Source organism: Cornus florida, unplaced genomic scaffold, assembly GCF_030987335.1.
Source record: "Cornus florida cultivar Cherokee Brave unplaced genomic scaffold, ASM3098733v1 CherokeeBrave_3.0.0_Hap2_Chr06, whole genome shotgun sequence".
Lineage (NCBI taxonomy): Eukaryota > Viridiplantae > Streptophyta > Magnoliopsida > Cornales > Cornaceae > Cornus > Cornus florida.
In genome coordinates, this window is record NW_026775576.1 from 46,930,599 (window position 1) to 46,957,122 (window position 26,524).

General features: G+C 39.8%; 1 long non-coding RNA gene across 1 annotated transcript; it reads right to left on the bottom strand.

The window, feature by feature from the left end:
* Window positions 1–14,872: 14,872 nt before the first annotated feature.
* On the bottom strand, window positions 14,873–26,499 carry LOC132311433 (uncharacterized). The gene is made up of 2 exons (XR_009482996.1): window positions 25,803–26,499; window positions 14,873–15,320 (listed from the first exon to the last, which is right to left on the bottom strand). It is a non-coding gene; the product is annotated as an uncharacterized LOC132311433 (long non-coding RNA).
* Between the last annotated feature and the right edge of the window lie 25 nt (window positions 26,500–26,524).

A 26,524-nucleotide genomic window follows, 5' to 3' on the forward strand; every position in this document is an offset into this window, starting at 1 on the left:
ATGCCCCTCGACTCAAGAAACTTTTGAAAAACACTTAAGTTTATATTCAAGGGCATTGTCAGTTCGAAGAATAAGTAATTTTGCATCAAACTAATTTTGAATTTCAACATAAAAGGATTGAAAAACAGAAAATACTTGAGATATATCTTTAAGAATATAAACCCAAGTTAAATGTGAATAATCATCAATAAATGACACAAAATAACGAGCACCAAATAAACCAGTAGTACGAGCTGGTCCCCAAACATCTGAATGTACTAACTCAAAAGGTTTTAAACTTTTATTATCAAAACGAGACTTAAAAGTAGCCCGACGATGTTTACTAAGTTCGCAAGTAGTATAATTACACTTAGAAAAATCAACTAAATAAGGGACCAAGGCTCGAAGACTATTTAAAGAGGAATGCCCAAGGCGGCAATGCCACTAGTAAGCTGAAGAGGAGGTGGAATGTAGAGTTGTCGGAGTAGTAGTTGGCTGGAAGTAGTAAGGACCATCCTTCTCAAACCCCCCACCAATCGTCTTCTTCATCTTGAGATCCTGAAAGACACAACGGGAAGAAAAAAAAGTAACTGAGCAATTTAAATCTGATATGATTTTGCGAACTGACAATAAATTGAATGAAAATTGAGGGATATATAAAACTGATGAAAAAGTGAGACCCGAAGTGCGGAAGGTACCAATTCCATGAACAGGTGATTTGGCACCATTCACTACAGTAACAATCAATGGTGAGAAAATATGAGAAATATCATAAAGAAGAGATGGGTTACCTGTCATGTGATCGGATACCCCTGAATCAATGATCCAAGGTATAGAAGATGAAGCATGGAGTTGGGCCAGCCTCTTTATGGGGTTCATACCTTGGGACTTTATGTTCATAATGATGTCATGCTTGCTTTTGGTACTCCGGAGAAACAAATCTTAGACCGAAATTCCATTATGGTCCAATTCTGACCAGTAATAAATACCGGGGCTTTGCAATATTTACACAATTGAAGTAGAAAGCATTGATCGCTGACTTTCATTAGTAAGAGCGAGACTGACTTTTGTAGGCAGAACTCATGCATACCTGAAGTAACGATAGTAGCGATGGAGGAGGGATGATTTACACGCTCACGCTTTACCAGAAAATCATATTCGTCTTTAGAAAGAACGACTTGTTCATTCGCAGGAGTGGGAGTAGTCTCCTCTGAAACCGAAGCTTGATTAGCGCAAGCTGGCTTGCCATGAAGAGCCCAACACAAGTCAACAGAGTGACTGTTTCGGCCATAATGAGTACACTTCTTGCTGCCGCGACCCCCTCTGTCACCACAAGTACCACACCCTGGGTTGGAAAGTATCATGTCGCTCAGTAGAAACAACAAGAGCAAAGTGGTTGTCCTTCTCAATCACAGAGGCATGAATAGATGTTCTTCGAACTCGAGCAAAAGTCTCACTTGTTGTGAGTATCTCCTTGGCAGACAAAAGCTGCGAATTGCTCGAAGCGAGTTCAGGGTTCAGGTTTAAGTCCAGATAAAAATTTTGCCACCCGAAAGCAGTTTTTGTTGTTCTATGTCTGTAGTCAATGGTTCGTAGAAATTCAATTCTTCCCACATGCCCTTCAGTCCTGAGTAATAATCTTCAACAAAACAATCTCCATGCTGGAGATTAAAAATATCCTGATACAACTGATAAATACGAGAAATATTCATCTTTGAAGAATACATGTCCCTGAGATATCTTTGGTAGATTCTAGGAATAACACGTTGAAGATCTCAAGCTCCAAGTTATTCCATAACTAAGTCATTCTGAGCATCTTCTTTCTCCCAAGCCTCAATGATCTTTTCATCACTGGTGGGTTTGGTTGATTTAAGATAGGACAGTTTTCCTCGAGCCTGTAAGAACACCTCTACGGCTCAAAACCATTGAAGGTAGTTCGAGCCTTTCAGTTTGGTGATGGTGATTGACCCAAGAAGATGGGATTCCTTAGTATCCATCACAAGAGCGGCCGAACAAATAAGGTATAGTAGTGAGCGGGAGCCGAGATAAGAAAACCAATATCTAACGGAGATAACCCGAGAGAAATTATCGAGGAGGGATCCAAGAGAGATTGCCGAGATGAGAACTGAGATCACCGAGGAGAGATCGCCGAGAAGAGATTGTTGAGAGAAAGCCGAGATGGAATCAAGATCGGAGAGTCTAAATAAGACTTAAAAAAATAAATTAAGAGGGATTGATTTCTGCTCTGATTCCATGTTAAGAGAGAGAGAGAGAGAGAGAGAGAGAGAGAGAATATATGAAAATGTATATGTTATTGAGTAATACAATAATACAATGTGTTTATATAGGAGAAGCTACGGGAGTGAGTGGAGAATAAGTAAACCCTATACATGGTAATTCTATGTATGGTAATGAGGGGTAGATGACAACTCATACAATACAAATTGTACACGTGTGACAACTCATACAATACTGTACAACATGACAACTCATACAATACTGTACAACACGGAGTATATCTAAAATTATTTTTTCTTTTCTTAATAAACTATTACTTAACCCCAAGGGGTTGGCCTAGTTGGAAAATACTTGGGCCATAGTGCCTCATGAAATATTAGGTCTTAGGATTGATTCCTGCTAAGTGCAAACAATTCCTTGGAGGGGGGGGTGTGCGAGTACCAACTAGGAAAAAAAATTAATAAACTATTATTTAGTTTAAAAAATTAACATATTTTTCTACCAAAAGAGTTGTTTTTCTAAATATTTTCTGAAAGTACTTGCAAGATTTTTTGTTCTTGAATTATTTACTACTACATTTCATTAAACATACTTTAAACGTTATTTGACTATTATACACCTAGTAATGAAAAGATATCAACTGAATAAGGAAAATGAATAGGAAGAAGTTAAGATAAAATCATTCAACGGTCTCAGACAATTGGATATGGGTATAGAGAGAATATAAATACATACAAATTTATATATATATAGCGAGAGAAGGGAGAAAGAAAAGAGTCGAAAGCTACGATGTTTATTATATTAAAGATCGAAAACAAAATGTATAATATAGATCAACGATGTCCATACTTTGACTCCTTTGCTAGCAGCATATATGCTTTAACAGTATGAGTACGAGATCATGCATGCTTAAACAATTTCATACTCAGCCAGTGAAAATATACAACAAACACAAGAATTGGAAGAGTCAAGGGCACCAAAAGGCAATAATACCTGTCATAAAAAACAAAACTAATCAGGGAAATATGTATAACAAAACATTATAATGTAATTACCGGAAACCATTAAAAATCCAATACATACAACAACAACAAACAATCACACACACAGTGCATGTAAAGCTGAAACATTGGCATTTTGAACCCACTCCCTTGCACAAAATTGAACTGAAGTTCTACTACAAAGCTCCAGCTGTAAATGGAAAAGGCAAATGCCAATCCAACCTAAGGTAGGAATGGATTGCAATTTGGTTGAAAAATATTGAGATACGATCTTCCGCAACCTAACTCGACCCAAACTTGGCATACCGCATCCATAGACAAATGTAACACATACTATAATTGCATTTATATGAAAAATATACAAGTTACAGGATAAAACTAAAGAATAAGAGCAGCTGAATATATAAGACCTGCAAAGTGCTTCTTATATATAAAAGTTATTCTATATGACTTCCAACTATATTATGTGATAAAATGTTCAAACTTAAAGTAGTTCCAAAATGATTTTACACTATAGGATTAACATCATAGAAAAGTAAATGTATATTGATCTATTAAACATGAAATAAAAAACATTGTTCAGGCATAAACGCACCTAATGTCTGCAGTGCATTTTTGAGACAATACTTCAGAAGTTCGTAAAAGCATATATTTTTGTAATTAAAAATTTTTAAAAAATCAGTCTCTGTAAGCACCTATTTTTAAACATAATAAAAAGTAAATTAAATCAAAACAAGAATCATTTTCAAACTAATTAAATAAATAAAATTCTCCATTTATGTTACATCCTTTCTCCCATACTTCTTTTAAAATTTCATTCCAAACTTTCACATTTTGAAATCTCAAGTCAAAGTTGCTTAAGATAAATTATTTAAAAATTTAGTCTTAACTTTCTCATTTTGTTACTCAAATTTATTTCTTTCAAATATCAAGTATTGTTGCCAAAATGAAATGGATTAAGTCTCATTTATGACAATTTTTTACAAGAACAAAAGAATGGCCACTGCTTTAAACAACATTTATCTTCCATGTGTGATCTGACATTGATTCTCAATTTTCTTCTGACAAACTACACTTTTTAGTTTCATTATAGTGTTATTACTAGCATTTAACATTTTAAGGATGTGGCTAAACATAAATTAATCTCATGCATTTTATGATATTCCATAAAAATCACATTCATCTAGACTCTAAAACAAGGAAGACTTTCAACTCTAAAGATAGGAAAGACTCAACCTCAACTCTTCCGCACCATTATAGTACCTTTTAAATGAATTAATGGCCATTCACCCTAGTATCAATTACTTATGCTTCATCATTTACGTTTTTCATTCATTTAAATTTTTATGTGGTTATAGTTCCCTCGAAATAAAGTTATGTACATCATCCACCGCAATCACTATTCAGGACATGAAATAAGAATTCCCTTTTCCATCACATATTATGTTCAAGTTGCATTTTAAGAAATCACTTCTACCAAGGCACTATTGGTCCTTTGGAGCCTAGGCGCGAGCCTGAGTGAAGCGAGATGCACAATTGAAAAATTAAATTACTATTAAAACATATTCATATTCCATTATGAAAGTGCAAATGTTGTCAAAGGCGGTCCTGGGCACACAACAGGTGCAAGTGTTGTGCCTGGTGTTACAAGTAGGACTTGTCCCACAGTGGATCCAGATGGGAAATGTAATGAGTATAAATGGGTTGGCTATTAACCCCACCTAATAGTTTAAGCATTTAAGTCTGATCCCGAAGCACCCACCCATTACGGTTGGTATCAGAGTCAGACCCAGTCCACGATCCGATATCCCAAAGCACCCACCCGTCACGGTTGGTATCCCGAAGCACCCACCCGTTACGGTTGATAAGGATGTGGGTGATAGGGCACAGATTGCTGCTTGGGCATCTCGAGCTTGGAATGTCTCCTCGGAGGTGGTGGTTTCGCCTTTGCCGGATTCTTTGTTCCTCTTTCGTCTTCCCTCTTCGACAGAGGCAGCACATGTGCTCAAGGAGGGTCGCCGTGACTGGGGTAGGGCCACTCTTCGCGTTGACACACAGAGTTTCAAGGTGGGTTGTTCTGAGGTTTTGAAAGAAAAGGGGCTGAAGAAGGTGACGCTGTATGGCCTCCCTATTCACCTCTGGAGTCATGCCTTGTTTGTGGCGGTTGGAGATCTCTGTGGTGGTTTTATTTGGGTGGACGCTGATGAATCCTTGGATGCAGAAAGGGTTCGCATCACTGTTTCTGACGGTCGTGTTTGCCCTCCTTTTATCTTCATTCACGATGACAGTTTCTGCTACAAAGTGGCTATATCGGAGGAGAAGCACCCAAGCTTGTTCCAACGACGAATAGTCTGGAAGGAGGAGACGGCTCGCACTTGTTAAAGGAGGTGGAATGGCTGAGATGGGAGTCTATAGGACAGATGGGGTTGGCCAATTTTCAAAAATGGAAGGTGTGGCGTGATGAGCTCTGGATCCATAATTCGGAGTGTTTCAGAAGGATCTTCACTCAGAGGAGGAGAGAAGGTTTATCTTCTTTGACGGATCATAGCCGGAAAGCAGGTCTCTGGGTTTTTCAAAGGGGTGGAGGATACAGTGGTCATGGCTGTCAGCCAGATTTGCAGAAAGGGGAACGGAGAAGAAAGCGAGGTGGTCTGCACATGCCTTCACTGCGTGGGTGGGAAAGGCATGGGGAAAGGACACGTGGTTGGCAAGCAAGGTTTGCCCGTTCACAAAGGGATATAGCTGTATCCACGTTTTATTCAAATTCTTTTTCGAATTCTCGAGCCCGAAAGGCTAAGCAGGCCTCTTATAAGAATGGGCCCATTGTTGGGCCGGAGATTGGGGCCTTTGTTCCTTGTGATTGTTTTCCATCTTCTCATGGGTCGGTTGCTAGGTCTTTGTTGGTTAACAGTCTTGACACAAGTTCTTGTGGACTGGTTAGAGCGGCGAAGGCCCAAGTTTTTGATGCTGGGTGCTCAATTGGTGATTCCTCTAGTTTGGGCTGTGATTTGAAGGTTAGGCTGGGGTCTAGTTCTGGTGGGTCTGGGCTGGATGTGGGCAATAGGTTTGGGCCTCTGTCTTCTTTAACGGATGGCTTTGAGACACAGCCTTCGGGTCTGCTCGGTGAGTGCTTCAAAGCTGGACGGCGTGCTAAGCTCCCTATGCAAGGTCACCGTTTAAGATCTAAGAAGAAGATTGTTCTTCCAGTTATTCGCAAAAGGTGGACACGTAAGGAGAAGCAAAAGTGGGTGAAGCATAAGGATTCCATTTCTGATCCGGGTATGCCCAACCCTTTGCCTGGTCTCCCTCTTCTTAATCATTCTTCTTCTTCCTTTACACCTTCTTGTGGGGTGTCGAGGCGCTGCTCGGGGTTAGAAAAATGAGTGATGTCCTCTGTTTCTAAAAGGTTGGATTCGATTTTTGAGATGGATACGGAGATGGCAGTGGATAAGAGTCGATGTGGAAGACAGGTTACTAGGATGGGTTCCTCTCGGTTTCCTAAGAAGACCTGCGAGGGAGTTACTGTATGTGTTGGGCGAGATGTGCGGATCAATCTGGATGAGGTTTCTGCCGCTGTTTTGTTAAAGGAGCTGCGAGTTCACATAGCCTTGAAAAGCTTTCAGGGCAATTCAAGGGATTGTGTGTCTGAAGAGGAGATCGGGACTCCGCGGCCTTGTTATTCTCCTTCTAATTATGTTCTTGAGGATTAAAAGGGTGTCTCATGTTCTTCACTTGATGGGGATAAAGGGTTGGTTCAGTGGGATGGTTTTAAGCCGAATGTGGAGATGGTTGTTCCTTTGGGTGTGTCTTTCGAGGGTAGGATGGAGGAGGCGTTGAGTTTGTTCCATGATGTTTAATTCTCAGATAATGGATAGGGAGAAGCAGGGGTGGGGTTCAGGATAGGTTGGGAGGGAGGGAGGTGCGGAGTTCCAATGATTTTATTACGTATGAAAGGAGGATTAGGGCCCAGGAAGAGGCACAGTGGGAAGAGGAGAGGGAATGCATTTACTACTGTTTCCCTATGATGCTACAAATCTTATCATGGAATGTTCAGGGTCTCAATGACCCGGTGAGGAGAAAAGTGGTAAAGGCGGTGATTAGTAAAGGGGGAGGTCATGTGGTGTGTCTGTAAGAAACCAAGATCGCATCGATGACGGATATGATTGTGAGAAGCCTATGGGGTGGAAGATTTGTGGAGTGGTGTGCCTTGGATGCTTGTGGTTCTGTGGGTGGAATTCTTATTATGTGGGATAACAGATGGGTGTCTTTGGAGGATTCTCAGATTGGGAGATTCTCTGTTTCGTGCGTTCTCTCTTTAGTGGAGGATGGTTTTCATTGGGTCTTTTCTGGAGTTTACGGGCCTACGAAGGACAGTGTGCGTCCTTTGCTGTGGGAGGAGCTGGGGATATCAGGAGGAGATGGTTGTTGCCGTGGTGTATTGGAGGGGATTTTAATGTTGTGTTCTCCTTTTGAGAGATCGTTGGGAAGAAGGTGGACGTCTGACATGAAATCCTTCTCGTCGTTGATTGATGGTTCTAAGCTGGTGGATTTGCCTTTGGAGGTGGATGCTTTACTCGGTCTAGTGGTCACTCTCCTCCTACTCTCTCTCAGCTTGATAGATTCCTTGTTTCGGGAGAATAGGAAAAGTTTTCCGATGTTGTTCAGGCTACTTTGGCACGTCCTATCTTTGACCATAGTCCATTGATGTTGGATTGTGGTGGGTTGCGCAGACGTCGTTCTCCTTTCAGATTCGAGAATATGTGACTTTGAGCTGAGGGCTTTCTTAAGAGGGTCCGTTTATGGTGGGATGGGTTTGGGGTGGTCGGCACCCCAAGTCATACGCTTCGTTTTCTTAAGGAAAGTCTCAAGATTTGGAACAAAGAGGTCTTCGGGAATCTTATTTGGAGGAAGAATCGGGTCTTTTCTGAGATTGCTGATATTAATCAGATGGAGGGTCAAGGGGTCCTGGTGGATTCCTTGAAGGCTAGGAGGGTGCTGTGTAAGGCGAAATATGCTGAGATTGCTATCATGGAGGAGATTTCGTGAAAACAGAAGTCCAGAACTTTGTGGCTAAAGGAGGGTGACAAGAACACGAAGTTTTTCCATAAATTGGCCAATACCCATAGAAGGGGCAATCATATTGGGAGGATTCGGGTGGTAAGGGTGTGATTATGCAAGAAGGATGAGGTTTGCAAGGGTATTGCTGAGTTCTATGCTAAGTTGTTCACTGAGTCGACTGGGTGGAGACCCTTACTTGAAGGGCTTCAGTTTGACTTTATTTCTGGTGAGGAGTGCTCTGGTCTGGAGGAGCCTTTTTCTGAGGAGGAAGTTCTGGTGGCTTAAAAGAGTTGTAATGGGGATAAAGCCCCAGGTCCAGATGGGTTTACCTTAAGATTCCTTTTGAAGTGCTGGGAGGTGGTTAGAGGGGAGGTGATGAGCACCTTTCATGCTTTCCATGCTCAGGGCTCATTTGAGAAGAGCTTAAATGCCACTTTCATTGCTCTCATTCCGAAGAAGGGGGGGCGATGGATGTTAGGGATTTTCGCCCTATTAGTTTGGTGGGATGCATCTACAAGTTGATTGCCAACGTCCTTGCTTTTAGATTGAGGAAAGTATTGGATGACGTTATCTCTGACTCTTAGAATGCCTTTGTGGGAGGCCGTCAAATTCTGGATTCAGTTCTTATTGCTAGCGAGTGTGTGGACTCCAGATTGCGTAGTGGAATTCCGGGTGTTTTGTGTAAGCTTGACATTGAGAAGGCATATGACCATGTAAGTTGGAGCTTCCTTCTCTACCTAATGGAGAAGATGGGGTTTGGAGTTCGTTAGAGGAAATGGATTCATTTTTGTATCTCCAGTGCTTGGTTCTCTATTCTTGTGAATGGAGCTCCAACAGGTTTTTTTACTAGCTCAAGGGGCTTGATACAGGGGGATCCGCTTTCCCTTTTTTTGTTCCTCTTTGTGATGGAGGCCCTTAGTAGCTTGTTGAGGAGGGCTATTGAGTTTGGTTTTCTGAGAGGTTTTCGGGTGGGCAGGGATGTTGCTAGTCAGTTGGAGATATCCCACTTGATGTTTGAGGATTTAGGAAGCACGGACACTCCAAAATGGACGAATAATCCGTGTCCGACACGCGTCAGACACGCCCCAACACGTGTCGGACACACCAAAAAATGTGTCTGGAATTTTTTCTTTTTTTTGAGTTTTCGGACACAGCTCGGACACGGCACGGACACTCCGCGTGTCTGGAATTTTTTTTTTTTTTTTGAATGCTGATATGTTCTGTTTTTTGTTTTGTACTACCCTTTTGGTATTGTAAATGGTAAAAGTACTAGGTCAAATAATGGATGGGAATAGATGATAGTACACTGACTTATTTTTGTATCTTTTTTGGGACTAGCCTTTAGGTTTTTGTGAATGTTAAGTGCTAACAGTAAAGTCCTGAATGTTAAACAGTCATGAATGTTAATAATCCTTTCTATCTATGCTTTTGTATTTGGAGTAAAGTTGCAATGATGATTAAATGATACTAGTTATTATTCTAATGTCTTGTTTTTTATTTGGTTTTATAACTCAGCAACATTGTTCTTTTATAGTTTATTAGTTATGAGTTATGATTTGTGTTTTTTTTTTCATTGTAAGGTTGATGAAAAATAGTAACACTCAGTAATTTTTAAAGTACTACATCATATATATATATATATATATATATATATATATATACTATTCCTCGTGTCCCCGCCGTGTCCGTATCCTAATTTTTTTGGATTTGCCGTGTCACCATGTCCGTGTCGTGTCGTATCCGTGTCTCATATCCGTGTCCGTGCTTCTTAGTTGCAGATGATACTTTAGTGATTCGTGTTGCTAATTTGTCCAAGCTTCGCTATTTGAGATGCATTTTGATCTGGTTCCAAGTTATCTCCGGCCTAAAGGTGAATGTTGGTAAGAGCGTCTTGGCGCCAGTTGGAGAGGTCCTTGATATTACTATGCTTGCTAGTATCCTTGGCTGCTATACTGGCACTTTTCCCATCTCTTACTTAGGGATGCCTTTGGGAGCTCCTTCGAGATGTGTGGAGGTGTGGGATCCTATCGTGAACAGGTTTGAGAGGAGGCTGGCGGGTTAGAAGAAACAGTACCTTTCTAAGGGTGGTCGGGTTACTCTGATTAAGAGCACCCTTTCTTGCCTTCCCACTTATTTTATCTCTCTTTTCCAAATCCCTTCTTCTGTGGCTGAAAGGATAAAGAGATTACAGCAGAATTTTCTGTGGGGGGGTAGAGGGGAGGAGTTCAAGTTTCATTTGGTTCGTTGGGAGCAAATGTGCAGGCCGATTCGGAGTGGAGGTTTGGGGTTTGGGAGATTAGTGCCTTTCAATAAAGCTCTCCTTGGGAAATGGTTGTGGAGGTTTGCGGTGGAAAGGCATTGGCTGTAGAGGAGGGTTGTTGCGTGTAGGTATGGGGAGAGCAAAAGAGGGAGGTGTTCTCTTGAGGTGCGTGGTCCAAGGGGTGTGGGGGTTTGGAAGTTCATTAGGAAGGGTTATGATGAATTTTCCAAACATATTCGGTTTCGTCTGAGGGATGGTAGGAGGATCAGTTTTTGGGAGGATGTTTATGTGGGGATATTTCTCTTGCTCTCACTTTCCCTCAACTCTTTAGGATTGCTACAAATAGGCAGGTCATGGTGGTCAACTATTATCATCTTGATAGCGGGAGACTGGTTTGGGATGTTTGATTCAGACTGCTTTTTCAGGACTGGGAGATTGAGGATGTCACTCGTTTTTTGGAGTTACTTTATCGGCAAGGAGTTATGGCCACGGATTCTGATAGTTGGATTTGGGCTTCTGGCTCTCAGGGCCGTTTCAATGTTCGGTCCTTCTTCAAGTGTCTTTCAGATGAGCCTGGAGATTTTTTTCCTTGGAAGTCAGTTTGGCGCTCAAAGGCTCCTCTCAATTCTTTGCTTGGACCACTGTCTTCGGGAAGATTTTAACCCAGGATAATTTGAGAAAGAGGAATCAGGTGGTGGTCAATCGTTGTTACATGTGCCTTCGTGATGAGGAGACAGTGGATCACCTTCTTTTACATTGCACCATGGTTAGGGACTGTTGGGTTTTGATGCTTGGTTTGTTTGGGATTCACTGGGTCATGCCTGGATCCGCTAGAGGGTTGATGGAGGCTTAGAAAGGTTGTTCTGTGGGGGCTCATATTCGTAATGCTTGGAGGGCTACGCCTCTTTATGTATGGTGGTGTATTTGGCTCGAGAGGAATAGGAGATATTTCGAGGGAAATGAGAGGACTATTTCTTTTCTTAAGTTCTCTATTCTTTCCACTATTTTTTGTTGGATTTCATGGAGAGATTTTAAATCTAGTGAGGAGATTGTCGAATTTTGGCCTCTTTGAAGGCTTAGTGGTTTTTTGGTTTTTTTGGGACGCACTCCCCTTTTGAGCGCTTTCTATGCATTTCTTGCTTACTAAAAAAAAAAGGGGCCAGTGGCCTGGCCTAGCGGTGTTGGGCCCTTACTTTCCAAAGAAAGGTCAGGGGTTTAAGCCTCAGTGAAGGCATATGTGTGTGAGTACCAACTAAGAAAAAAAAATAAAAATAAATTACTGGACTTAAATAAAAAGCGGCTGCTGGGCAAAAGTAAAAAAAAAAAACGGCCTGAATCTTAAAGTGGGTATGGGTAAAGTGGATACGGGTAAGATTTGGGACATTAATATCCCACTGACAATTTTGCCTCTTGCAAATAAACACTAGTGATCTGGAGAGTGAAGGCAAGAGATTGCGTGAAGAAACAGGTGACAACAGCAGCACTTCGATGATGAAATATCGATGACAAAGAAGTCGGCGAGAAGAGGCCGACGGTAAGAAGAAACTTCGTCTGAAGTCCCAGTGAGTTGTTCTTCACTGATCGACTTCTTCTTCTTCCTTTTATTTTTATTTATTTTATTTTATTTTATTTTATTTTTCTTTTTTGCAGTCAGTGAAGGTCTGCTTAGGGTTATAGGGACTGTGGGACTCATCGATGATCGGGTTTTGCAATGGGGCTGTGGTTAGCCTGAATTATTGTATGACTAGGGTTTGTAATGTTGATGGGTTTTTGTAAAGGTGTAGCAGTGGGTGAAATTGATGGTACGAGTTGTTTGTTCTTCGGTTATTTGGGGGTTTAAATGGGTTTGGTTGGTTGCAGTGAAGATGTTATGGTTAATGGTTGTGGATGAAGATGGTGAGCTGGTTGGGGTTCCACAACAGGGGTTGGGGCTGTTCTGTTGGAATTGTTTGAGGCTTTGATATTGGGTTTAGGTGAAAGAGACTGATGATGTTTGTGGCTTACGGGGTGTAGTTGAAAGTGACAGAGAGTGCTATGGATCCTTTTGCTCTAATACCAATTGATGCAGGAAGGGTAGTGAGCTCTGATACCAACTGATGTAGAAGAAGGTAGTGTGAGTGATTTAGAACCAGAAGAGAGAAGGAGAGTGATAAAAAGAGATAGAAGGGAAAGGGAATGAGAGGAAGGAAGAAGAATCTGAGGGAGCAAAAATCTACAATCAATACTCAATTTCAATATTCATAAAAGGTGATCAATACAATACATATGCCTATGTATATATAGGCAATACAAAAAACTTTAAGGTCCACAATAGTTGCTGCAAAAATAGCTCTGTTCAGTCCAACCAAGCTCCAGACCTTATTCATAGGCAAACTTAGTCCTAATACTAATTAAAAGAAATAGAGTTAATTTCACTGACACCCCCTCAGGTTTGTCCAAATATCACCCTCAAACATCTTTCGAAAATACTAAAATATCCCTAAAATTTTATAAATTTACAAATTATATAAATATACCTGACATATATATATACATGTATATATATATATATATATATATATATATATATATATTACACAAGACATATATACTCCTCTCTCTCTCCACCACCACCGTTCCTCTCTCTCCACCACTACAACCACCACCACCATCACCGCTGTTGAAGATAAATATCACGTAGCACAATCGTCAGTGTCATCAGCGTCCACTACCGTCGGTGTCATCATCGTCCACCACCGTCGGTGCCCAATAGGGTAACAATAACAACCACGATTAGGAAACAGAACCGTGGTTAAAATGGGTCACGATAGATCACGTAGATTAGGAGAGAGAAAGTCTAATTTTCTTTATTTTTAATTGTTTTTCTAAAGGTGTTTGTTTTTAAAGCTAACAGACATGCTTTGCGACTACTATGTTTTTGCCTCCTCTCATCTTTTACCTTCTTTTGTTGTTGTTGTTGCTGCTGCTGCTTAATCTCTATCTTATCTATAGAGAGAAAGTGAGAGAGAGAGAAGTAGAGGATTGGCGAAGAGTTTGTATGGTTTTTAGAGAGAGCGAGAGAAGGGGGGGGGGGGGGGAGGGGGTGTAATGATTGCTTTTGCAGTTTAACTGAAGTTCATAGATGAGAATCATTGCAGACAAAATTTGTTTGGTTTTGAGCTGAAGTAGAAATATTATTCGAAGCGTTTATGAATTGGTTAAAGATTGCATATATAGATTTGATTTTGCTGAAATTTCATTGGCGGGAGATTTGAGGTAAAGTTCAATTTCTATGCCAAATTGAGTAGTATATGAATGATAGGTTGAGATATGTTTCGGTAGAGAATCTGAGAAAAGCACAAATTCAAATGAGATTACAAACAAAATCCATAAAGCAATTCAACAAAGCTGTATTTGTTCAGATTATATCAAATCAAAAGCGCTAGCTGATTAATAGATGCTTTGAAGAGTTCAATGAAAATTTTGTTGTAATCATCGAGATCATAACAGCTACTAGGTCGCAATCGACCCACACCTAAGGTCGATCTCTACGGCCAAAGGGGCATCCGCCGTGTTCATAGTGAAAGTGGGGGTCGTAAAAGCAACCAAGGGTCACGCCATGGACAGCGACAACCGTTGTTGAAGGTTGTTTCAGAAAAGCAACCAAGTTTGGTTGCTGCTTTTGGGCAGGGATTGGTCGGCATGAGAATGGTGGTGGCAGCGACTTGTTCACCGCCGTACCTACTGCAAGTCGCTCGTTTAGGTTCCTGCTCGGTATATATATATATAGATATATGTGATATATATATAATTGTAAATTTGTAGTGTATTTAGGGGTATTGTAGCCTTTTCATTTAATTTTTTTAAGTTAGGGAGCACTTTTGACCAAGTCAAAGGGAATTTAGGGGCAAAATTGTCTTTTTACATATTTTTAACGGAAAATGACAGAAAAGTGAAAATGGACCTAAATGATAGTTATTTTCAAAAGATGTTTGAGGGTGATATTTGGCCAAACCTAAGGAGGTGTCAGTGAAATTAACCCAAGAAATATTGTAAAGCTAACTCTTATTTATTATAATTCCTAAAATATAAAGGAAAACTATAAAATCTATCTGTCCTTGCCCATTTTCCAAACATAGGTGCGAGTTGTGTGCAATTCATGTGTTCGAGCCATGTCCTGATCTCCGTCACTAAGACATAGCAAAAAGAATCAGACGTCTATCTAATATTTACTTGGTGAACTTAAATCACAATTTTTTTAATCATATGTATACTTGTATCACGAATTTTGTGTAACTCTGAGCACCACAAACAACCCTAAAGATACTCCATTAATTGAATGCAATGCACCCCAATATACAATAAACAGAAGCAAGTATATGATTTCAATATTAAGAAGTGTGACAATACAGTGCTACAATAATAATTCAAAACTAGCTAATTTGCCGAACATTGAGCGAAACACATCATTCCCTTGGGTAAACAATAGTTTAGAAAATTAGAAGAATATTACATTGCTTAATATAGGAATCAGCAATGTCAAATTTTTCAATAATTTGTCTAGAGATGGAACCCAGTGCAACAGAATTTTACCTATCATTTTGTATGGCAGATAAGAAAACATTCTCTGATGGTGGAAGAAACTTTGACATAATTGCTGTGTAGAAGAAACCTAGAAAGAATATAGAGCCAAATATGAGAAAGAACCATCCCCAGAACATATTGCCATTGGAGGCAACAAACTGAGAAAAGGACGGCATGCTTGTAGCATCAGTTCCTTGATCTTGGTAACAGAATGACCATATCTGCACTAATGAGTCAAGGGAGAAATATTATATACTTGATATTCCAATTGTTATTACAAGAATCTGGGAAAGTAATAAAACAAAACAAGTGCCCACGGGTAATTTAAACTTTATTAAGCACAAAACATACTCTGCAAAAAACAATAAAATAACATATAGAAATAGATTAACTTTTCCAAAGTATCTTGTTTCAAGGTTTGAGGGCGGGCCTTGGCGCAACGGTAAGGTTGCTCCAATTTGAGCTGGAGGTCGCGGGTTTGAAAAAGCAAACAACCTCTCCACATGCGGAGGTAAGGCCGTGTACATCTAATCCACCCTAGAGCCCACAGTGGCAGGAGCCTCATGCACTGAGCTACCCCTTTTTCTATCTCGTTTCAAGGTCTAACAGGTTACCACATAATTCAAAATGAAAGCTTTCCTGAAAAATTCCTCATAACAAATTTTAAACTCAACTCAACCAAACAAAGCCTTTCCAAACTACTACTTAACTCAAGTCTCTTTTAGTTTTAATTGAAAAAGGTTAAGAGTTTGATTTCTACAGTAAAGTGATAAAGTTATATCATCGCAGACTGATAACGTAAAAAGTTGGAATTGGCCTCCAATCTACAATAAAATGAAAGAGAAACTGTCTCCAAACTACCAAGAAATGAAACAGTAGGCATTCAAGTTCTTTCTAATATAAACAGCAATAATCCTCAAAGCGGTATTAGTTACAGTAAAATTCATCAAATCCTGAAGCTATGTTTTAATTGAACATGAAATGTTTCACAAGATATATTTTTTTGCACGACCCATGTCTGTTTGGATTGAGATTTTTCTGAGAAATTAATTTCTTTCCAGCTGAACCCATTAGATAGACTGTTTAAGTGAGCGTTTCGGGAATATTCATCAACCACATGAATTAAAGATTAAGAAAACAGCATCACTTATAAAACACCAGTCAATGTAAATGGATTCCTAACATTAATATTTCAACAAATTACTTGGAAGAACCATTCTAATTCAAAACAAACAGAGGAAACATGTCAAAGATCCAAAATGGCAATGTGACCATTCCAGCGTTGATGTAGTGAGATTTATGCAATAAAACTAGCTAGGGTTTATATAAAAACAATAATGTACAAAAAATTACGAAAGATGACAATACATGAATGATCTACTATGTTTTCAAACAATTGAATCTTCTAATTCAAGCATGCCAATGAGTACTGATTTCTAGGGTAAGAATTACCTTAAGATGTTGGCACTTCTTATGTTACACAGAAGTACAATTTATAAGACACCACTTCTGACACTCAAGGAAATATCTTCAAAAGACGTCGTTTTGAGTGCCAGATTCATCAATGCCATTACCGAATGGCCAAACTCATTTTCTCTCTCTTTGCATTTGTTTTTTTCTTGCACGGCTAAACCCATTTTCTCTCTCTAAGCCTCCCCTTCTTTTCTCTTTCACAGCTGGAACCATTGTATCTCTATGCCTCCCCCTCTATTTGATCAATGCTTTTAGATTGGCACAACCCGTCAACATGACTCAAACCCAAATTCAAAATTAGCGGGTTTGTGTTGGCCTTTGATCTCAAAGCCCAAAATGAAAAAAAATAATAATAATAATAATAAGTCTTTCTCATCCAATAAAAAATTCAAGGTTTTCTCATCCAAAGGAAAGACAAGAGATGGAAAGGGAGGATGGGAAAAAAAAAGTGGGTAGAAGGAAAAATAAAAGGAAAGACAGAACGTTTCAGAATATTACCATGTCCTATTTCCAGCAATGTAAGTTCTTAGTAAAGCATTTCTCCGTTCTCTTACTTTTCTATGTCCCACTCGGATTAGGCCATTAGGGTTAGGAATTCTATCTCTCTACTGTTTAATTTCTATGTAATATATTTAATTTTGCATTTTATTGAAAAAACCTATGTATTTGCAGCACTATTAGTTGTATTCATTTTGTCTCTAGTTGTAGGGTTACTGGCTTGTGTTTATGGTATGTATTTCTTTTAATAATTAGGATTTAGATCATTTGCGCTTTCTTTTACTTTTTTCTATAACAACCATTTCTTTTAGTCTAATCAAAAGACAATTACTACAAAAAGTATATGGTTTACTTTAAACAATCATCCCAATTTTTCGAGACTTGTCAAATATATATATATATATTGAAATCTTATTTAGACTTGTCAATTTTTCACTTTCATATTGGACCAAGAGATATTGATGACGTCACTATGGGCGATTTCACCCCACTAGGGGCGATTTCAAGGCGATAGTGACTTTGTCCTTTTCTTTCTTTTTTTGTTTTCGTTCGCGATGAAATCTTATTTAGAGACTGCAAGGATTCCAAGAATTTCACTAACTGGGGATGTGAAGTCGGCAGTTCCACATCGAGGACCGTCTTTGTACATCGACGGGGAGTCCGTCGCAGGGAGGAAATCAGTTCTCTCATCTGGCTTGGTCGGGCGTTTTGACAAGGAAGTTGGGGGATGTGATTGTGTGGAGGAATGGGCGGCGAGAGCATGGAATACGTCATGTGGAGTGGGTGTTACTCCATTATCTGATTCGCTACTCCTTTTCAGGTTTCCTTCTCAGGCCAAAGCCCATCATGTGTTGAAGGAAGGCCGGCGTCAATGGGGATCTACAACCCTGCGGATCGATGTATGGTCTTTTAGGGTTGGTTGTTGCAGCTTCCTTAGAGAAAAAGGTCTCAAACAGATTCGGATGTTTGGACTTCCCCTTGACCTATGGTGTAATGCTTTATTTGTTGAAGTAGGAGAGTTGTGTAGCGGATTTGTGGGAGTTGCTGCTAATGAAACAAGGGACGCCGAAAGTGTTCGAATTATAGTGAGAATATGATCGACCTGTCCGCAATTTGTGTTTATTAATGATGAGACTTTCTGTTATAAGGTGGCGATCTGGGAAGAAATTGCGCCGGCGTTGGTTCCCTTGACAGAGAGTATTGAAGGCGGCGAAGGGTCTCATCATATGCTGGAGGAAGAATGGGTGCGAGGAAGACCAAGTAAACGACACGCGCCGGTCACGCACGTCATAGTTGACAAGGATAAATTTACACGTGGCGCTCGTAGAGACTCAATTCCAAATTCGACCCTATCCTTATCTACAAGGGTTGGTAAGGAGGCTGGGTTGGGCCACACAGATTGGCCTAAAGTTGATTTGGGCCGGAAGGGTTATGGGCAAACTAAAGTGTTAAGGTTCAAGCCTGATTTTGGGCCTAAGCCAGCCCACACTAAAAGACGAGTTCTTAGAGGACCCAACTCATTTTCTGTTTCAGTTCTTAACGAACCAGATCCAAGAAAAGCTCAGGTTCACACTCAAGCCCATTATCAAAATCTCTCCTCTTCTTCATTTCAGCGTCAGACTGAGAAAGAAAAGTGGAGATGGTCGGTTGCCTCAGCTGTTCGACGTGGTACTCAATAGACTCATACTGAAAAACAGAAATGAGTAGCACGCTCTCCTTCTCCTTCTCTAGGTTCGACCTCTGTCTCTCATCCTAAGAACTTATCTTCTACCCCTTCTTCGTGTGAGGTGATGGGAAATGGTGAAGGTGGAGTGGAGGATCGTTTGGATCAAAGGAGAGGTCTTTCTGAAGCCATTATTCCACGGGATGCAGAATCACCGTCTTCAATGACCAAGTCCGAAAGTATTGGTTGTTCCAACAGGGTGACAGTTTGTGTTGGACGAGACCTTCATTTTAAGCTGACAGATGATTTAGCCATGACTTTACTTAATGAACTTAAGCTCTCTGTTGCTCTAAAAGGCTTAAATGGTCTACCCTCCGTGACTGGGACGAACTATACCCATGATTTGATGACAAATTTTACGGATGACCCTGGAACAAAGTTGAATCTACAATTAAACTTGTATCAGCATAGTATTGAAAGCAAAGGGGAGGACTTTGTAGATCAGTCTCAACAGATCTGTCCTCTTGCCTGGGATATTGATCAATCTGATGTGGACATCATGGAACCCTTAGCAACTGTGCACCGTGATTGCTTAGAGACGGTTAACGATTTGGGTATGGACTGGGTGTTGGATAATATTGGCGAGGTCAGCGAAGCTTTGGGTGTCTCTTTGGAAGGAGATGATGATCGAACACAAACCATTCTTCATGATATTGTGGCAGGAAACAATAATACAGAGACCTCTAAAAGCACAAAAGTTGTTAAAAATAGGAAACATGCACATCGGAAAGGTGATCAGAAGGTTAAGAACCTTATTTCCAATGTCAATTACGAAGGGAAGGATAGGGTGAATAAAGAAAGGGGAAGGACCAGAAGTGGGAAGCAGGGTGGAGGGGAACGGATTATTTTTGGTTCTCAATGAAGATACGAATTATTACATGGAACGTCCGTGGATTAAATGATCCGGACAAAAGAAAGGTGGTTAAAGTTGTTTTGAAGAAGTGTAATGCCCATGTTATTTGTTTGCAAAAAACCAAGTTGGCTTCTATTTCTGATGATGTGGTTAGAAGCCTTTGGGGAAGTAGGTTCGTGGATTGGGAAGCCTTGAACACCTCTGGTACATCAGGTGGCATTCTTATTATGTGGGATCGTAGATGGATGTCCAGAACGAATATCTGGAAAGGGCTTTTTTCTTTGTCATGCGTGTTTCAGATGGAAGATGATAATTTCAGTTGGGTCTTTTCTGGAGTTTATGGACCCATTATTGATTGTGATAGACCTGTTTTTTGGTCGGAACTTAGCTACATTAAGGAATTGTGGTCATTGCCTTGGTGCTTAGGTGGGGATTTCAATTCTGTTCGGCCTCCATTTGAGAGATCCACAAGGGGGAGGTGGTCTTCGGAGATTACCCAGTTCTCCGACTTTATTGATGGTCACCTTCTAATTGATTTGCCATTGGAAGGGGCAACTTTCACTTGGTCTAGCGGCAGAGACTCAGTTACTTTATCGAGGCTCAACAGATTCCTGATTTCTAGAGATTGGGAGGAGAAGTTCTCGGATGTCACTCAGGCAACTTTGGTTAGAGTCACGTCTGATCATGTGCCCTTAGTTCTTGATTGTGGAGGTATGAGATCTAGACGGACTCCATTTCGTTTCGAAAATATGTGGTTGAGAGCTGAGGACTTCCAAGGGAAGGTCCAGTCCTGGTGGGAGGAAGCAACGTTTACTGGCTCTACTAGCTATGTGCTTGCTAAGAAGTTTCAGATTCTCAAATCTGAGCTTAAGAAGTGGAACAAAGATGTGTTTGGGAATCTTGAATGGCAGAAAAATAGAGTCCTGGCTGATATTGCTGAGATTGATCGTCTTGATGAGATAGGGCAAGTCACGGAATCTCTACACTCTAGAAGAGTGTCTTGTCAAGCGACTTTTGCTGAGATAGCTACTATGGAGGAGATTTCGTGGCGTCAGAAATCTCGGGCTTTATAGCTTAAAGAAGGTGACCGCAATACTAAATTCTTTCACAAGCTTGCTAACGCTCATAGAAGATACAATAACATTGGGCGTATTCGTGTTAATGGTTTAGAGTTACGGAAAGAAGATGAGGTGCGTGGGGGTATTGTTTCTATTTATCAGCAGCTTTATACCGAGACTTTGGAATGGAGACCAAAACTTGATGGTTGGCATTTCGATGCTATTTCTTTGCTGGATAGTGATATGCTTGAGGTTCCGTTCTCTGAAGAGGAAGTTCTCAAGGCGTTATCCAGTTGTAATGGTGATAAAGCTCCAGGCCAGACGGATTCACTATGCGGTTTCTGAAGGAGAGCTGGGAGGTGGTGCGTAATGAGGTAATGGGCACTTTTCAGGAATTTCATTCTCATGGAACATTTGAGAAATCATTAAATGCATCTTTCATTGCTCTTATTCCTAAGAAGGGCAACGCCTCTGAAATTAAGGACTTCCGGCCAATCAGTCTAGTGGAGTGTATGTATAAGCTTATTGCCAAGGTCCTTATTCTTAGAATGCGAAATGTTTTGGATGGAATTATCTCAGAGTCACAAAATGCTTTTGTTGTTGGTAGACAGATTTTAGACTCCGTTCTTATCGCAGAAGAATGTGTCGACTCCGGGTTTAAGAGTGAAGTTCCTGGTGTATTATGCAAACTTGACATCGAGAAAGCTTATGATCACGTGAATAGGAAATTTTTTCTTTACTTGCTTCGAAGAATGGGGTTTGGGGATCGATGGATAAAATGGATTGAATCTTGTATCTCGTCAGTAATGTTCTCTGTGCTTGTGAACGGCTCTCCTGTTGGTTTTTTTCCGAGCTCGCGTGGTTTGAGACAAGGAGATCCTTTGTCGTCTTTTCTTTTCCTTATTGTCACGGAGGGAATGAGTAGATTAATGAAAAAGGCAGAGGATTTGGGGTACATAAGGGGATTCACTATTGGCAAAGATGTTGCTAACCAGATTGAGATATCCCATTTGTTGTTTGCAGATGATACCTTGGTTTTCTGTAACGCTGATGTTTCCCAACTCAGGTATTTGAGGTGCAATCTTACATGCTTCCAAGCAGTGTCTGGTCTTAAGATTAATGTTGGAAAGAGTGTGCTTGTCCCAGTGGGGGAGGTTTCTAATATTTCCTCTTTAGCTGCTATTCTTGGGTGTGGAGTGGATGCTTTTCCACTCCCTTATCTGGGATTACCTTTAGGAATCTCAGTAGAGTGGGGACTTGGGATCCAGTGATTAACAAGTATGAAAAAAGATTAACGGGATAGAAAAAACAGTATCTTTCGAAAGGGGGGAAGGTCACTCTTATTAAGATCACCCTCTCGTCCCTTCCCACATATTTCTTATCTCTGTTCCGTGCTCTGTTGCTGAACGAATTGAAAAAATTCAGAGAGATTTTCTTTAGGGTGGAAAAGGAGAGGAGTTTAAGTATCATCTTGTTAATTGGGAGCAGGTTTGCAAACCATTGAAGTTTGGCGGGTTAGGTATCCGAAAGTTGGTCCCTTTTAATAGAGCCTTATTGGGGAAGTGGTTATGGAGGTTTGGTAAAGAGCATCATCGACAATGGAGAAGAGTTATCTCGTGTCATTTTGGGGAGGAGAGTGGAGGTTGGTCCTCTCGTCCTCTTTCTATTATTTGGAAGTTCATTCGAAAAAGTTGGGATGTGTTTTCCACCCATATTCAGTTCAAGGTTTGTAATGGTATGAATGTAAGATTTTGGGAAGACTTATGGTGTGGTGATAAGTTGTTGTCTCTTTCCTTTCCTCGTCTCTTTAGCATTGCCGAGAATAAGCATGCTTATGTAATTGATTGTTATCATCTTGATAACAATGGAGTTACGTGGGATGTACGTTTTAGGCGTTCTTTTCAGGATTGGGAGATAGCAGAAGTTTGCGTCTTTTTGGACCTGTTGTATAGACAGAAGGATGTTGACAGAGGTTGTGATGATCTTTTGTGGACCCCCTTTTTTCATGGTAGATACGAAGTTCGATCCATGTTCTTGTGTTTGTCTAATTTTATTGGACATAATTTCCCATGGAAGTGTATTTGGCACTCTAAAGCTCCTATTAGAGTTGCCTTCTTTGTTTAGACTGCTACCTGGGGAAAATTCTAACATTGGATAATCTGCGTAAGAGAGGTAATACCGTTGTTAACTGGTGCTATCTCTGTAAAGCTGATGGTGAGTCCGTGAACCATCTTCTTATGCATTGTCCTGTTGCATCTGATTGTTGGAATCTCATATTCAGTATTTTTGGCGTTCAGTGGGTAATGCCTAAGCACTCTTTCCAATTAATTAACGCTTGCAGAAGCTGCCCTGTTTCTGGTCATGCTCGTGATTTTTGGAGGGTCTCCCCACATTGTGTTTGGTGGAGTATTTGGAAAGAGCGAAATAACAGAAACTTTGAAGGGAAGGAATCGTCTTTTGCAAACCTTAAGTCTCTTATTCTTCGCTCTCTTTTCTGTTATGTTAGAGGCAGCGCTTGCTCCTCGATTGATGATTTTTTTGTTCTATTGGACTCTGTTGGTCCGTAGGTTTGGCTTTTGCTCTTTCATTTTTGTGTATTAGGGACACATTCCCCTTTTGAACGTTTTTTTAATATATTTTTACTTATCCAAAAAATATATATATATATATATATATCCCAATTTTTTTAGGGCATGCTGATCAACACCCACATATTTGAATGCCCGACTTCGCAAATTCAACGCTTAACTGCAACACTATAATTTTTGGCGTCCAAGTTCTTATAATCTAAAAGCAAGATTTAAGAAATTGAACGAAGGCTAGACTTGACCAATCGAATGCTTAACCATGTATTGTAAATGTGTAAATTTCAAGTTCTTAAGACCTAATGAGCTATTATCAGCTTCAAATGCAAACTGAGGTAAAGTATATTTCAATCTTGCGCTCCAGTTAAAAAAGCTCGCATTGGTTTCCTTCATTGCTTCGATGTTGATGAACTGCTTATAGTAGCAAAAGCTCATATGGGATCTAATAGAAGTATTTCAAATTGTCTTGACATATTCAAAAAATTATCTTGGCTTGCTGTGAATGTGGAAAAGAGTCGAGTTTATTTCTCCAACTCAGTGAGAAGGAAGTGAAGAATTATTATAATGATAAACATGAGAATGGGTACTCTCCCCATCATATACTTGGGTTTACCGATGACAGACGAAGGGATTACGAATGGGGATTGCAAAACTGAATAGCTGGAGTTCTTTAAATGTTTCCTTGGCTGGTAGAGTGGAATTATTGAAAACAGTAGCTTCATGCTTTCAAATTGCCAATGGCTGCTATAGGGCAAATTGAGAAGCTGTTTAAATGTCAGACAACTTCATTTGAAGAAATGGATGATGTTACCAGACCAAAAGCTGAAGGGGGAATTGGGATAAGGAAGGTTGCAAATATAAACAAGGCTGCAAAGTGTGCATTGCTTTGGGATTTTATACAAAACAAAGACTGTGGATAGCTTGGATCAAAGCTATGAATCTACATAAACCATCTGTTTGGTATTGTGTTCCAAAAAATCATCATTCTAGAAACTGGAAAAGTTTAATTGAGGTTATACAGATTTTAATTGCAAACTTAGAATTCAAAATTGGTGATGATAAATCATTAAATCTGTTTCTTGACCCTTGGTGGAAAGGCTCGTCTCTAATTCAAATATTTGGGCATAATATTGAGAGGCAATTTGATATCCCTAAAGATGCTGATCTGTGTAGTATTCTTCAAGACGGCAGGTGGGTGAGGCCTAATTCCTAGATTCAGCTGCAGAACTCATAAGGGATCACCAACAGGCTAGTGGTCTAGCGGTACTAGGCTCCTACTTCCCAAAGTTCAGGGGTTCGAACCTCGGTGGAGGCACGTGTGTGTGAGTACCCAAAAAAAAAAAAAAAAAAAAAAACTCACAAGGGATCAGATTTCTTCTACTGAGATTCACCATGGCCCAGGCTTGATCTCTTTGAAAAAAAAAAAGTAACTGTTCCTTTAAAGCCTTTTGAAATTGCCGCAGTTTTCCTTACTCAAAAAAAGATTGGTATCTCTTGATCAGGAATAGATGCAGACCTGCTGCTAGTAGTACAACTTGTTTAATGATTCAAAATAAATTTCCTTCCTTATCGAACCTTAAAAGGAGATGAATAATTGTAGTACCTGTATGTTTTAACTGCATGCACGATGGTGACTCAATAGACCATCTGTTTGTCAAATGTTCTTATGTTCAGCAAGTTTGGATAGGAATGTTTGATTTTCTAAATTGGCAATGGAGGCAATTTGAAACTGTTGATCAAGTTGGTTCATGATAGGGGCAGTCCAAAGAAAAAATGGAAGGTTACATAGTGGAATTTCTTAAAATGCTTCAAAATCAATTATTTTTTAGGTTTGTGGCACTATGGGGATTGGCTTATCTGATCTAAAGAAGAGCATGGGAGGATAGTATTTGGATGCTTGGACCTGATAGTTCTAGCTGGGAATTTCCTGGTTTGATGCATGTCTATATTAAGATTGTGCTCTCTATGTGTAGCAGGTGGCTGGAATGGATGTTGTTACTTGATCCACCTAATGCTCCAACTTTACACAATCTACTGCAACTTGTTATCGGCAATCCGTTTGCTCCACACAATGTACTTGATCCTCTCTACATGTTCCGTCACAAAACATACTTTACAACTGACCCTCTTAATTTATCCACCACCGTTTGGTCCACACACTCTATTGCAATTTGGTCTCAACTCCATGAAAGTCAAAACGCCTTAGGTGATAATACTAATTAATTAGCACAATTCTATTACATGTTACAGGGTAGAAAATGGCTTAGAGAGTACAAGGAGGATGATAGCCGTTTCATTATTTTATGTTATTGCTTCCAACAATCTTCAATTTCAAATAAAATGTCTTCATTCAGATCAATCCAAAACCATTTAAGCAATTTTACAATTTTTACCTTGTGAAACTTTGTGATGTATATCAGTTCAACATGCAAGCAATTTTAAAATTTAAAAATAAATAAATAAATAAATCAATTATGTTCTAGCAGTAAAACGATTTCGCAAATGAAACGTACCTAGAAGTGAAAGAAGACCCTTAGGAGTGCCACCGCCGGCTATGGTGGCGATGTGGCGGTGGAGGCGGCAAACCCGACTAATGCCGACGAACTCAAACTGCGGACTCCAATTGAAAACCTTGGGACTCCCTCACGCACGATCTCTTTCTATTCACAACAATCAAAAACCAAGAAAAATATGGGTAAAGAGAATTGAATCGATTTGGGTTTCTTAGATTTAAAATGAGTGCAATGAAGAGGTTTTGAATGGGGAAGAGAGAAGGAAATCCAAGAGAGAGAAATGCATTTTGCACAAGAACGACGCCGTGCAAAGTAACACGTAGTAATTACCTTCTTCTTTTTTTCTTGGAAGATCATATTATTTTTTTATTTTTTATTTTTTCGGAATTGTAAGGTCATATTAATGCGTTATTAATTAAACGAAAATAGAGGATTCAGTATCATTAAGACAGTGTGGTCGATAAAATTTCCGAATCAACATTTAACCCAAGTTCAAGATCACCTAAAAAATAATAATAATAAGAAAAAAAGTAAGCATGCCCTTTCTTTCTTTTTTTTGAATTAACTTCATTGTATAATTCGAAAAAAAAAAAAATTCATTGTATAAAAGGCATAAAAAAATATATATTCCAAAGGATAATTACACTATCTTTTTTTCTGAGATTGTCTAAATATCTGAAGGGTTGGGAAATGTGAACAAGCGTAGGCTGGGCTAGGTGCAG